Raw genomic sequence first — 12443 nt, 5'->3', positions numbered from 1 at the left:
ATAAACATAACACATAGACACAGACAACAGTGTGGTGATAGCCAGCGGGAAAGGGGAGGAGGATAGGTGAAGGTAGGCAAAGGGGGGGGGGGGGGGGGGACAGGGATGGAAAGAGACTTTACTTGGGGTGATGGACACACAGCACAGTGCGCAGATGATGTTTTATTGAGTTGTACACTTGAAACCTATATGGTTTGGAGAACCAATGTCACCCCTATAAATTCAATTTTTTTATGAAGAACAGCCTACAACAGCTGAGAATAGCTATTCTTTGCCCTTTCCCATTCCCTACACTTAGAGTGTCTCATTCTTCTTCAGTTGGGGTAAACTTTTGCATAATAAGATCTAAGAAAGAAAGTTAATTGTCCAATTAGATGTTATCAAAGCCTAATTAGGGAAAACAGAGTATACCCAGTGACCTAATTCTTAAGGGGTCAATTGGGAGAAAAACATGATATATTCCTCTAAATGCAGCCACTTGCAGAATCTTCTATGTTAGCTCTGCAGAAGTACTTCCTTTTAAAATAGCTCTCCATAGAATTTAAAGGCTTAAAAAATCCTGTAAATCGAACAGATTTCTCTGTTAGACTCTGTACATCACCAGTTATTTTGCTATATTTTATGATCCTACAAATTTGGGTTATCAACACCAATAAACGCTTGCACTTGCTGATCCTTCCAAAAGAAAGCGGACTATTATGATAAAGTATTTATTTCTAGAATCTGGTTCCTAAAGGAAATTTCATCCAGATCCCCAATACACCTTAAGGAACAGCTACATTCAAGCCCTGGTCTCAGGGAGAAAGGAAAGGAAGTAGCATTCAGTGAATTGTTACCCAGGACTCAGGTGCTTCATGCATGTGTCAGCATCTGATCCTCTCACCCCAGTTAGGCGGATGTCATGATGATTTACAGAGGCCCGGAGACCGATTTTCCAAGGTCATCCAGCTACTTACTGACAGTGTTTAGTCGGATGGCTCCCAAGTCTACATCAGGGGTAGGGTACCTTTTCTCTGCCAAGGACCGCTGGATATTTATAACATCATTTGCAGGCCATACAAAATTGTCAACTTAAAAATTAGCCTGCTATCTTTGGTCAAACATTTAATTAACTCACCCCTAATGCCTTGGCAGGGCCAGACCAAATGATTTTGTGGGCCTTATACAGCCCATGGGCCAGACATTCCCCACCTCTGGTCTACATGCTTTCCACCGCAAAAACACTGTTTCATTTATTAAATTGAGGGATGAAAAAAAAAACACAAGATAAGCTTTGGATAAAAGGGAAAAAATGGTTTTTCTTTGCTTAAAACCCCACCCATCTTTCTAGGCCTGTATCAGATAATTCTCCCTCCGTTCTCTTCCTCTTCTCTGTCACTAGCCAGAAGTCTTCTCTCCCTCCTAATACTCTACAAGCATTTTTTTTCAATCTAACAAAATCATTAATATATCATATCCATGGCATGACACTAAACAGGGTCCCGGCTAGGATCACAGACCTTTCACACCCGTTCCTTTAATTTATTGGGCATAATGTTAACTAATCGCATGTCTAGGAGACTAGTCTGGCCAGAGCTCAGAGTGAATAAGAGCCTAGGATTATTGGCACTGTCTCTGCATAAGCTAATTCCTGTCTTTCTCAAAAAAAGGAATTTGGAAGAATGTGTTCAAAATAATAATAATATAATAAGAAGAAGAATAATAATAATGGTTACTCACTCCCCATACATTTTCTTCCTCAAAAAAAAGGAATTTGAAAGAATGTGTTCAAAATAATAATAATATAATAATAATAAGAAGAAGAATAATGGTTACTCACTCCCCATACATTTTCTCTAAACACATTTTGAAAAGAAAATAAAGTGTCTTTACTGAGTAGTTTACCTACACACACCACATTCATTTTTTGTGTGTGTTTAAATTAGCAATTGCAACTCCCATAAGAAAGTTCCATCTAGAGGTAAAGGTTAGTTTTTCCAATCAGAAGCCACAAGATAGAATTAAGTAAATCTGTTAGAAAGATAAAACTATTTTATCTCGATATTGGCTAAATTAGTTGACAGGTAACATCTATTAATATAACTCCATTCTGCACAGTAATTAATATATCCTCGAGTTAACTGCTTTAGATAAAATTATGTACAGAGCATTCTCTGAGGAAAATATTGCAATAAGTTATAGTAAAAATCTGCTCCTTTAAAAAGTAATAAAGGTTAATTCTCTGGTTCCATACATTTACTTATACACAGGAATGCCTGAAGACAGTGGGTTAGTTTAATATTTTGAGTTCCTTTCCTTCTTCAGGATTCCATGAGTAACCACATGTGAGAGGGGTCAAGGCAGGATTTTAAGGTCCCTCCTTTGAAAACATCTGGGACTAAGAAAGCGGTGTGCTGAGCACAGCAGGGATGCTGTGAACACCTGCCTGCTTCCTCCTGTTTCACATACCTCCAGACGGGATGATTCTGGAAACCAGGCTGGTCACCACGTTGTGGTCTCAGCCTTTCCAATGACCTGGTTTTTCTTGTCATTGTTCGGAGAGATGAGTGAAGCCAGGCTGTTAGACTGCAGATTGTCCCTGTAAACAAATAATGTGAAGAAGATTAAAAAGCTTCATTCTCTTTAACTATTTTGTTCTATATCCTGCAAAAAAAAAATGAAATGATGAAATACATTTTTGTTTGGTTTTATTCTGGCAAATGCTCTAATTGAAAGTGTAGAACCAACCAATGGCACCTCTACTTAAAATTTATTCCCGAGGCCTATCTCCAAGGAGTGATTTCTGAGGAATAATATGCAGCCTTCAATTTACTTTATCACAGCTGGATATGAAGTTAAATCCCCGGCTGGAATTTAACTACCCAGAACCAAGCACCAGATGGCTTATCTGTACCTCAACCCAACAGCTGGGTCCTGATATGCACAGCTGGTGTTCACATTTAAATGACAATATTTAAATGATAACATTATGTAATGTAGAAAAATGTGCCTGGGTAGCACAGGTCTTGAAAAATAGATTGCACACTTGCTCTTAATGGTACACACACAGCCTCGGTGACTGATTCCCAGTCCCTCTACTCGTGTGGCTGGGCCATGGCTGCTCGCTGAGTTTTCTGCCATGTGGAAGCATTCCAGTGCCATTTATATGGTGCCACTCTCTGTCCATAAGGACTCCCCGGGGTACTCACCATGTTAGAATTTCCTCACATAAAAATACGCACAACAGAGCTTCCATTGTGAAGCGAGAGACTTTTAACATTTTCCATAATTAATAGATAATGCATTCTGCCAAGACGGAGGAATTAAAAGGTACTTGGTAGAAAGCAGCTGCTATAGAAACTCTTCAACAATTTGGGAATGTTCTTCATTTCCTAGCTGAGCAACAAATATCACCAGAATAAGAAACATAACTTTAATGCCAAAATTCAGCACTTGAAAAATAAAAAATAAAATTTAAAAAAACTCCATGAAGGGCAACTGTCAAGGAAAAGGCATTTGAATCCATTTCAGACAATAAAAAACCTGACATAGTCCCTATGCTGCTGTTCAAACTTTTATGAATGTATACACTACCCAGTGGCTCAAGGAAAAGTTACCCTTAATATCTATCCAAAGTAGTTGTAGATATAAGAAAAAGCATGTTCAGTGGTAAGGAAACTTGGGTTTATAGTTCACTGCTACTTTCATACCTGAGTTCAGTCATGTCATTTAACTTCTATGAACTTCAGTTCCTCCCCTGAAGAATGGGAGCCATAGATGAGGTTGTTTGACTGTGTCCTGTCAACTGCTCTGATACAGAAGAGGGTGGTGCGACTATTGTTCTGTTTGTTTCTCTGAGGGACTCAGCCACTCGCACTCCTCTCCCTCCCCAGGGCTCTGAGAAAGCTAGAACATAAAATCCAGGAGTGGCCGACGGAGGCCTGAACATCACTTTCATGATTAATGAAGACGAAGTCAGAGTGTATACCTCACGGTGACTAATGAAGACCAAGTCAGAGGGTATGCCTCCCGGTGAGAGTCAAAGGGCTTCCTGGCAGTAAACCCCAAATGCCAGCCTACCTAGGCAGGCATGACAAAGCAGGGGCAAGGAGAGGGGTCCCGGAGAACGGGCAAAGGTCGGCATGCGGCATTCAGTCTTCCCAAATGTATCAGTCAAATAAGTCACTCAGAGTGAAGGAGTAGAGAGTCCAAAGGTTCAAGGAATACTCTCAAGGTGAACGGGAACATAAGGAGTTAGGCAAAGGATCTCTCCCTAACGATTCTCAGCGCCTGTTCTCTCCCTTCAGTGACCTAAACATTAGTGTCTGGGCGGCCAGGGACCCGACTCTCCTCTTTGGAGGAAGCCACAAAGAGCCGCGGGAGAGGGACTCTACTGTCACCGAGCCAATCTCTCCACAGCAGCCAGCACTCCTGTGAACATCCTCCTGAGGCCGCTCAGAGCAATACAGATGTCACATCATTTTCTGACTTGTCTTCTACTTAGATGTTACCTTTGTTGAATTCATTGTCTTGAGAAATAGTATTTCCATCACACCCAAACCATTAGCAAGCCTATAGTTCTTCCTTCCAAACCAATCTAGAATCTCACCCTTTCTCATCACCTTCACTATGAGCACCCCATCCGAGCAATCCCATACACTGTTTTATGTTCCTCTCTGGCTTCTACTACTTGTTAACATATTATATATGTTTAGTGGTTTATGTAAGTTCCATCAGAGTAGGAATGTGTCTGTTGTGTTCACCACTGTACCGATACCACATAAAAACATGATACAAGCAACCAATTAATAATTTTGAAAAGAAGAAAATGGGAAATGAGAGAAGGGGGGGGGAGAGAGGAAAGAAAAAAGAGGCAAAGAAATAAAGAAAAAGAAAGGCAACAATTGTTGGAGTTTCTAAGGCTAAGGACATCCCAGACTGTAAATTTGTCCCTCCTTAATTTGAAGATTGAGTGTGCCTTTGAAGCCAAAATGTAACAGTCAGCGTATGTGAAAGGATTTCTTGTTTATTAGGGCCTCTTATTTCCCAACGTTCTAGCCTTTGCCCTTGACATGCACTAAAATGGGCACTCTGCCTTCTCTAGAATTTCCAGCCACTCAAACCCTTCCTTCCACTCAGCTGAACTCTCCATTCTCCATTAAACACACACACACACACACCCACCCCAGTCTGGACTTTGCCACTATCACAAAACTGATAAATTTACCATCAACCAAGTAGACTCCCTTCCAAGCAGCAGATAATTAATTCTCAGTTTTTACATTATAACTTGGGGTGCTTTATGATGATATTAGAAAAAGGCAAAAGATTGTGATTAATTAGGCTTCAGCAATACCAGGCTATTTGACTTCAAACGGATCAGAAGCTCCTCCATCTTTATTGTTCACCAATTGCCCATCTTTATGAGACTTCCCAAGATGAATCTTCTAAAATCCCTCACCAATTTCTAGTCACCAATTCCATTTCAATTATGCTGTAATCTTGGCATACGATTTTTACTACTCCTAGAAGATCAAGGTTATCAGGCATTAAGTCCCCCATTTTCCTTTAATCTCTTATCCTCCAAATAACCATCTTTTTATTCCCGAGAGAGAATTGCTCTTTTCCTTTCAATCTCCCACTAAGTACCATAGTCAAAATTCTGATGTTGAATAAGACTTCTTGATCCTTGAGATATAAATAAAACTGGCTCAAACTCCAAATTTACACTCTAATGAAGTTCAAAGTCCTTCAAAAACTTTCTAGAAATTTACAAACGTCTTGAATTTTCAAGGTTCCCCAGTATCTGACCGCTTTCTGTATGTGTTATTCCTACTATGTACTACATTCACCCAGAAGTGACATCCAGACCATTTCTTCAAAAAAAAGGGGGGGAGGAGAAAAAAAATTTGTGTTGTAGGCCTTACTGAAAAGGCCAAGTGACATCATTCCGACCAGTGAGAATGAAGTCGTATTCTTCTGGGAGGGTCTGGGAATGCTTCTGTGTCCCTGTTACAAAGGAAGAGGTGTGACTGATCCCCCGTGGCTTGAACGTGGATATACACCTGGAGGAACAATCATGTGGCCGTAAGGCAACAGGTCAGTTCTGAATGCCAACAGCTTTCTACCTCTTGTTTTGGGCAAAAATGTAGAACCCTTTTGCTTTAAACCACCACTAAGTTTTCTTCCATTCCATACAGAAAGCACTCACTTACTAGGAAAGCTGATACAAAATTTGAGAACCACAGTCATCATAACCCTAAACCTATGAAATTCAAAGAGTGTAAAGATGTCCGACCTAAGCCTTTTCTGTAAGAGCAATCTGGTGGTTAGGACACTGCAGCTAGTGAGTGCCATCCAGGTTTCAAGATGAGAGTGAAAGCTAGTCATGTACCGGCTACTCAATTCTGTACCAAGGAGAAAACGATAAAGATGGCAGGAGGGTTGAAAAACCCCTCCCTCAGAATGAGAGCTCAAGTGATACCATGCCCCTGTCTCTGAATTTGTCCAGAATCTGGAGACCTGCCCAAGCTCTAAGTCTGCCCTGACTCTTCAGAAACCTCAATGTTAGTAACACCTGAGCAATTTAAGAGTCCTGAATTCCTAAACGACCTTCATTATAAATGCCGTGGAATACCTGACAGGTTAATTCTGAAAACAAATTTACATACAAAGACCTAAAATTTAAAACACAGTAGAAAACAATAACTTCTGTTCATTCCTAAATGAATGTTATACTCCCATTAAAAATGATGCCACATGAGCGGGTAGGGGCTTTCTGCAGTGCCCAACATATTCCATTTGTTGACATGAACGGTGATGATTACCTGGGCGTTCATTGCATGCAAAATTCTTTAAGGTGTATATTTGTGTTTCCTGTCTTTTTCTGTATTTACGTTATATTTCACAATTAAAAGGTGTTTAAAATAATCTAACAAATATTAGTGACATGCAAAGAGGTTAAAGACATCTTTTTAAAAAGCAGTTTACAAAACAATGTGTACAATGTTGAGATTTTTCACCAAAGAGAAATGTTAAGAGATAGGTGATCTTCAATAAGGGCTAGAGTACTTGTAGAAATTGTTGAAGAACACATACATGTTTCTAAAAAATGCGAGAAAAAAGAATACTAAGTCAATGTAAAATAATCTTCCCTTTTAAATCTTTACATGAACCACTGGGAAATAACAGACTAGTTGAAAAGTTATACATGGGATACATTTGTTCATTAGAATATTTTTCCTTTTAAATCATGATCAATAATTATTTTAAATGGTGAGAGTACTTGCTGCAAGTCATTGTTATTTTAGAAGTTTGCTTGTACTGTGAAAACTTTTACTGTGACGCTGGTTAACAACGTCAAAGTGACTTTTAAAGTTAGAAAGACGGGATGTTAGTTCTGTTGCCCTAAGGCAGTGGTCGGCAAACTCATTAGTCAACAGAGCCAAATATGAACAGGACAACGATTGAAATTTCTTTTGAGAGCCAAATTTTTTAAACTTAAACTTCTTCTAACGCCACTTCTTCAAAATAGACTCGCCCAGGCGGTGGTATTTTGTGGAAGAGCCACACTCAAGGGGCCAAAGAGCCGCATGTAGCTCGCGAGCCGTGGTTTGCCGTCCACTGCCCTAAGGCCTTTACTGTTGTAATGAATCACATTCACAAAGACATTGTACCCTATAAACAACTGTCATAAAAAGCAAGTTCCACCATGTAAAATGCTCTACTATATCCTCCTTATAATAACTTTACCGTAACAGTGACCCAGTATTAAAATTACAAATTGAAAATATGCTGTACATAACTTATTTGAAATTACCTAATAGGCCAATATTCAAATATACAATCTTGGTCCTATAAGTCACCAAGATGACTCTTAAAGATTAAAAAGTAAAAAATAAAATAAAATAAATCGTGATTTGAATCTTCTATCGATTTGACAAATGATTTCAGGGACATGAACCAGAAAAAAATATTCTAGAAAGGAAGACTCCTTTCTTTTCTCATTTAGAGAATAATACAATAAGATAACACTTATTTCTGTGTAATTACTTTAATTACAGTCAGAATGTACAATGAGGTAGTAACATCAAGTGTTCCCAAATTAATGAAGAATTTATTTAAAAGAGAAACAGGGAACCCCAATGATCTAACATTAGTAACAATCAGGACTCACAGTTTTCGAAACTAACAAGAAAAATGCCAATCAAATAAATAACTTGTATTTAGATAGCCCAGGATCACTGGAGAATTTTGGGGGGAAAAATCATTCCAATGCCAAGTCACGCTTACAGCCTTGAACACGTAGCAAAACATGGGCATGTTTCTCAAATGGATTTCACAGCATGAGTGCAAAAGCCAGGGGGGACGGCTTCGTTTTTTAAGCCTCGGATTTGAAATACCTAGACTCCCTGCAAGTACAGCGTTAAATCCTCTGTGGAACCACAGCTTCAAATGCTATCAGGACAGACTCCACTCTTCATCCTTCTGAGACTGATAAATTGAAAGCCGTGAAGTTTAGAGGAAATGGAGGGGAGCCGGCCCCCCTGCCTCACTCCGCACAGGAAGGCTCTATTTGTAACATCATTTAAGCTTCCATTTGAGACTGTCTCCTTGGTAAGACGCGAGGATGCTGTTTTTGAAACATTCAGAAATTCCACATCCCTGCCATGGGCCATCTTACAAACATTTAAACCGAATTTTAGACAGCTTAAAGTAGACAGAAAACATTATTTTCAAGTCCCATCTAAGAGAGTCAAGGAAATTCTAACTGCTTGCTTTAAAATGCATTATAGGGAAGGGGGAGGCAGAGAATAACCAAAGAACTTACTGTATATGCATGTATGCATAATCCATGGACACAGACAATAGGGTAGTGAAGGCAGGAACTTGGTGGAGGGGGACAATGGTAGGAAGTGGGGGACATCTGTAATAACCTCAATAATAAAGATAAATATTTTAAAAAGAAATAAAAAATAAAATGCATTATGGGTATCTGGCCAACTCTTTATTCTTCCCGTGGAAATTTCTGAAACTCAACTTGATTCCTTCTGGCTGCTTTGTGTGTTTCTGGCCTGCCTACTCCCTGACATTAATTGATGGATGCTTTGGCAAATTCCAATTAAACAAGAGAAGTGTATTTAATGTGCATAGTCCTCTACCAGTCTCTCACATTTCCTAACTCATTCACAAAACTTTATAAGATAAGGAAAAAGACTTGTTTTATCCATTCTATAGATGAGGAAAGTGTGGCTTATGAAGGTTATACCAGTTAAGCACAGCTAATATGTTCTTGGCCTACATTGTAAAATCCAGGCCTTGAGAATGCCCCTGAAGTATTGGCAGAGATGAGTAACTTCTATTTAGGAACACAAACATTTTACTAAAGAAAAGTGTGTAATACATTCTTAAGTAAAAATCATTCATAACTAATTCTTTTGATTTCTCATCAATGTTACATATCTATGTTATGTATAATTAATGATTTAAAATAATACAAGTTTGGAGAGAATTCTGGGAAAACTGTGGACCGTTTTTTTAAAGGTCTACTACCTAATTGATGAACAGATCTCCCTTTTTCATTTAGAATTCTCTCAAAATTATGCATATGCATCCAATTATACGTAGGCCCAAGTGAAAACCTGAGAATAACATAAGGCCACTTCCAGGGCTAAAACTCAAACTGCTCTCCCAGTTTTAGTCAAAGAACAATTAATCCCATAAGGAACTCAAACACCCAGACTAATTTAACATCTTTAAGACAGCTATAGAGCTGACTTTAAGTTTAGACAAACACAGTAGACCCACTGGGTATTTTAATAGATGCTAAAAAGGCATCAAAAAAGTTTGATTCCTTCGAGATGACTTATTATTTTATATACAAACTAGAGGCCCGGTACACGGATTCGTGCACCAGTGGGGTCCCTCAGGTTGGCCTGCGCCCTCTCGTAATCCGGGACCCCTCGAAGGATGTTGGCCCGATCCCCGAGGCCAAATCAGCAGTCTGACATCCCCCAAGGAATGTAATGGTGCACAGAGCAGCAGGCGGCCAGGGAGGAGCCCGAGCCTGGGTCCCGCTCATCCTGGCCCCACTGCTCCTGCCGCTGCCTCTTGGTAGTGCTGCCACGGAGACGAGAGAGGCTTGGGCCGCTGAAGCTGCACTCACCAGCCGTGAGCCCGGCGTCTGGCACCCGTCGGTCAGCTGAGCCATGCTCCTGCTGTGGGAGCGCACTGACCACCAGAGGGCAGATCCTGCGTTGAGTGTCTGGCCCCTGGTGGTCAGTGTGCATCACAGCAACCGGTTGTTCGGTCATTCGGTCATTCGGTCGCTTAGGCTTTTATATATATAGATACCCTTGAGGAAGCTGACATATTGAGACCTTTACTCAAACATTTCTACTCTAGTACAATTTACCTATTTTCTTCTAACCAGCAGATGAGTTAAACTTCTCTGATAGGAATTTTGATTCCAAGTAAGGAGAGCAGAATTTTGGAGCAAAGAGTGGACTTAGTAGTATAAAAATTAATAATCAGAAACCTCATTTAAAACCAAGTCCAGAGGCTCCAAGAAAGAACTCTCATGCACATGTCACTCAACACACACTACTGACCCCAAGAGGAAGAGATGCACTTTAGATCTCTCACAGGAAGTGGTACATCACTACTCAGCAGGAAGCAAAGATTCCTCCTAGCCCAGGAACAGCCAGCCAATGGGAGACTGCCAGAACTCAGCGAATGAGAAACCAGTATACCTCCAATTTTCCCTTTCCTCCAAGAGACTCTGGGTTTACAGGAGCCCTGCCCCAGACCACCAAAATGGGTTCCTCTCCTTTGTTTTCCTGAACTTCAAAACAGCAATTCTTTGTTGTTCCTGAATAAACCCATTTTCCCAGAGAAATTTCTGGCCATTTGTTAAGGTCAATAGTAGGCCAACAAAGTCCAGGCTCTTTTTAGCCAGAAGAAATGCAAATGCTTTAAGAATCAGGAAGCGGCTACATAGAGAGCAGTGGACGCCGAGACTAACTTTTTATGTACTGTTTTGCACAGTTGTTTGCCTGGCTCCTGCGGTTGTGTCAAGAATACTAAGGCTTAGTTCAGGTGCTAATGACAATGAATTCAAAGTACAGTATGTTTTTCTAGATTCCTTATCCTGTTTTGCCCCTCTTGTCAATTTCACTTGGCATTAGTTTATCCTGATTAACCCAGCATAAATGAGTTGTTTCTCCAAAATCCCATGGTAGAAATTTACAAAACTTCTAACTTTTTAATAGCACTTCCCTGCCGTGGATAGGCTGCATTATGCTATTTAAATTGTGCACACACTCTCATAATCCGGAGGTCTTGTAAACCTCTCAACTCCCACCAAGTTAATATTTTATTAGTCTGGGTAGATTTATAGATGTTCTTCAATACTGATTTTGTGTCTTCCCTTGGCAGCACAGACAGGCATTCCAGAGCCTCAGTAAGGGATGATTGGCTCATGCTTGCCCACCTGCCCAGACAACCGGACTATCACAACGTTTAGCCCTATCATACATTTAAAATCTTCATTCCACCTTTTATCTGCGAAAGGCAATAAAGGAAAACTCATTCAGAACGGAATCAGGAAGACAGGAGAGGAAAGCACTCCTGCAGGTAGGTACCTTGCACGGTACAGCAGCAAAAAAGGAAGATTTCCTCTCCGCCCGGCAACAGTGAGCAACCTCAGGTGTGCCAGCCAATCAGCAGTGAGCAACTTCAGGTGTGCCAGCCAATCAGCAGTGAGCAACTTCAGGCGTGCCAGCCTATCAGCAGCCGCTGCCACGTGTCACTCCCATCTTCCTCCTGAGAATTTTTGTTCCAAACGACCTCCCTCCGTGCCCTCTTTTCCTCTGAGGAAAGCGCTCCTGGGTCTTCCGGTCTGCCTGTGGTTCTCCAGGTTCCTAGTCTTCACTGCAGTTCCTCTGCTAGTCCCCAATGAACTCGATTTGCTGGCTGAGCCTCTTCCCCTTTTCCTTACCAAGGTGCACACAGTCAGGCGTTTACTTCCAACTCAGAGGTTCAGCCTCCAGGCCAGGGGCCCGGACAGGAGGCTGCTTGCCCCCGGGGCCGGAGGGGCGCTCGGGGAGGCAGCGGAGGGTAACCCCTGCGCCTCCAGTCCGCTCCTTTCCTGTCCGGCAGGCCTTTCTAGGGAGAGAACAGGAGAGCCGCTGGGGTTTGGGTGGAAAAGCTAAACGGAACTGCTGGCAGGCAACAGCGCCCGTGCCCTCCACCACCATCCCAGGCCCAAGGCCAGGAATCACGTTTCCGCCTCCACTTTTCACTAAACGGGAAAGTTAACATCAAACTGAAGATCCTGGAGTCATGCCACCCAGGGCTGCGTAATTTCACGTTAACGTTCCCATGTGAAGCTCAATCTGCTTTTAACGAGGAGCGAAACCAGCACCAACGCGCGTCAGCAGGAAGCTCGGGGCGGCCTCCCAGAC

General features: G+C 41.3%; 1 long non-coding RNA gene across 1 annotated transcript in view; it reads right to left on the bottom strand.

Moving 5' to 3' along the window:
* The window catches only part of LOC308244680, a 209958-nt gene extending 197554 nt beyond the window's left edge, over nt 1-12404 (bottom strand). The window contains exons 1-2 of the long non-coding RNA XR_013960160.1: nt 11622-12404; nt 2449-2578 (exon numbers count right to left, since the gene is read on the bottom strand). This is a non-coding gene — a long non-coding RNA (uncharacterized lncRNA). The remainder of the gene's footprint in view (nt 1-2448; nt 2579-11621) is intronic.
* Between the last annotated feature and the right edge of the window lie 39 nt (nt 12405-12443).

Source organism: Plecotus auritus (assembly GCF_963455305.1).
Source record: "Plecotus auritus genome assembly, chromosome: 3".
NCBI classification, from domain to species: Eukaryota; Metazoa; Chordata; class Mammalia; order Chiroptera; family Vespertilionidae; genus Plecotus; species Plecotus auritus.
The sequence above is the reverse complement of the archived record's forward strand: the minus strand, read 5'-3'. Positions and strand labels throughout refer to the sequence as shown.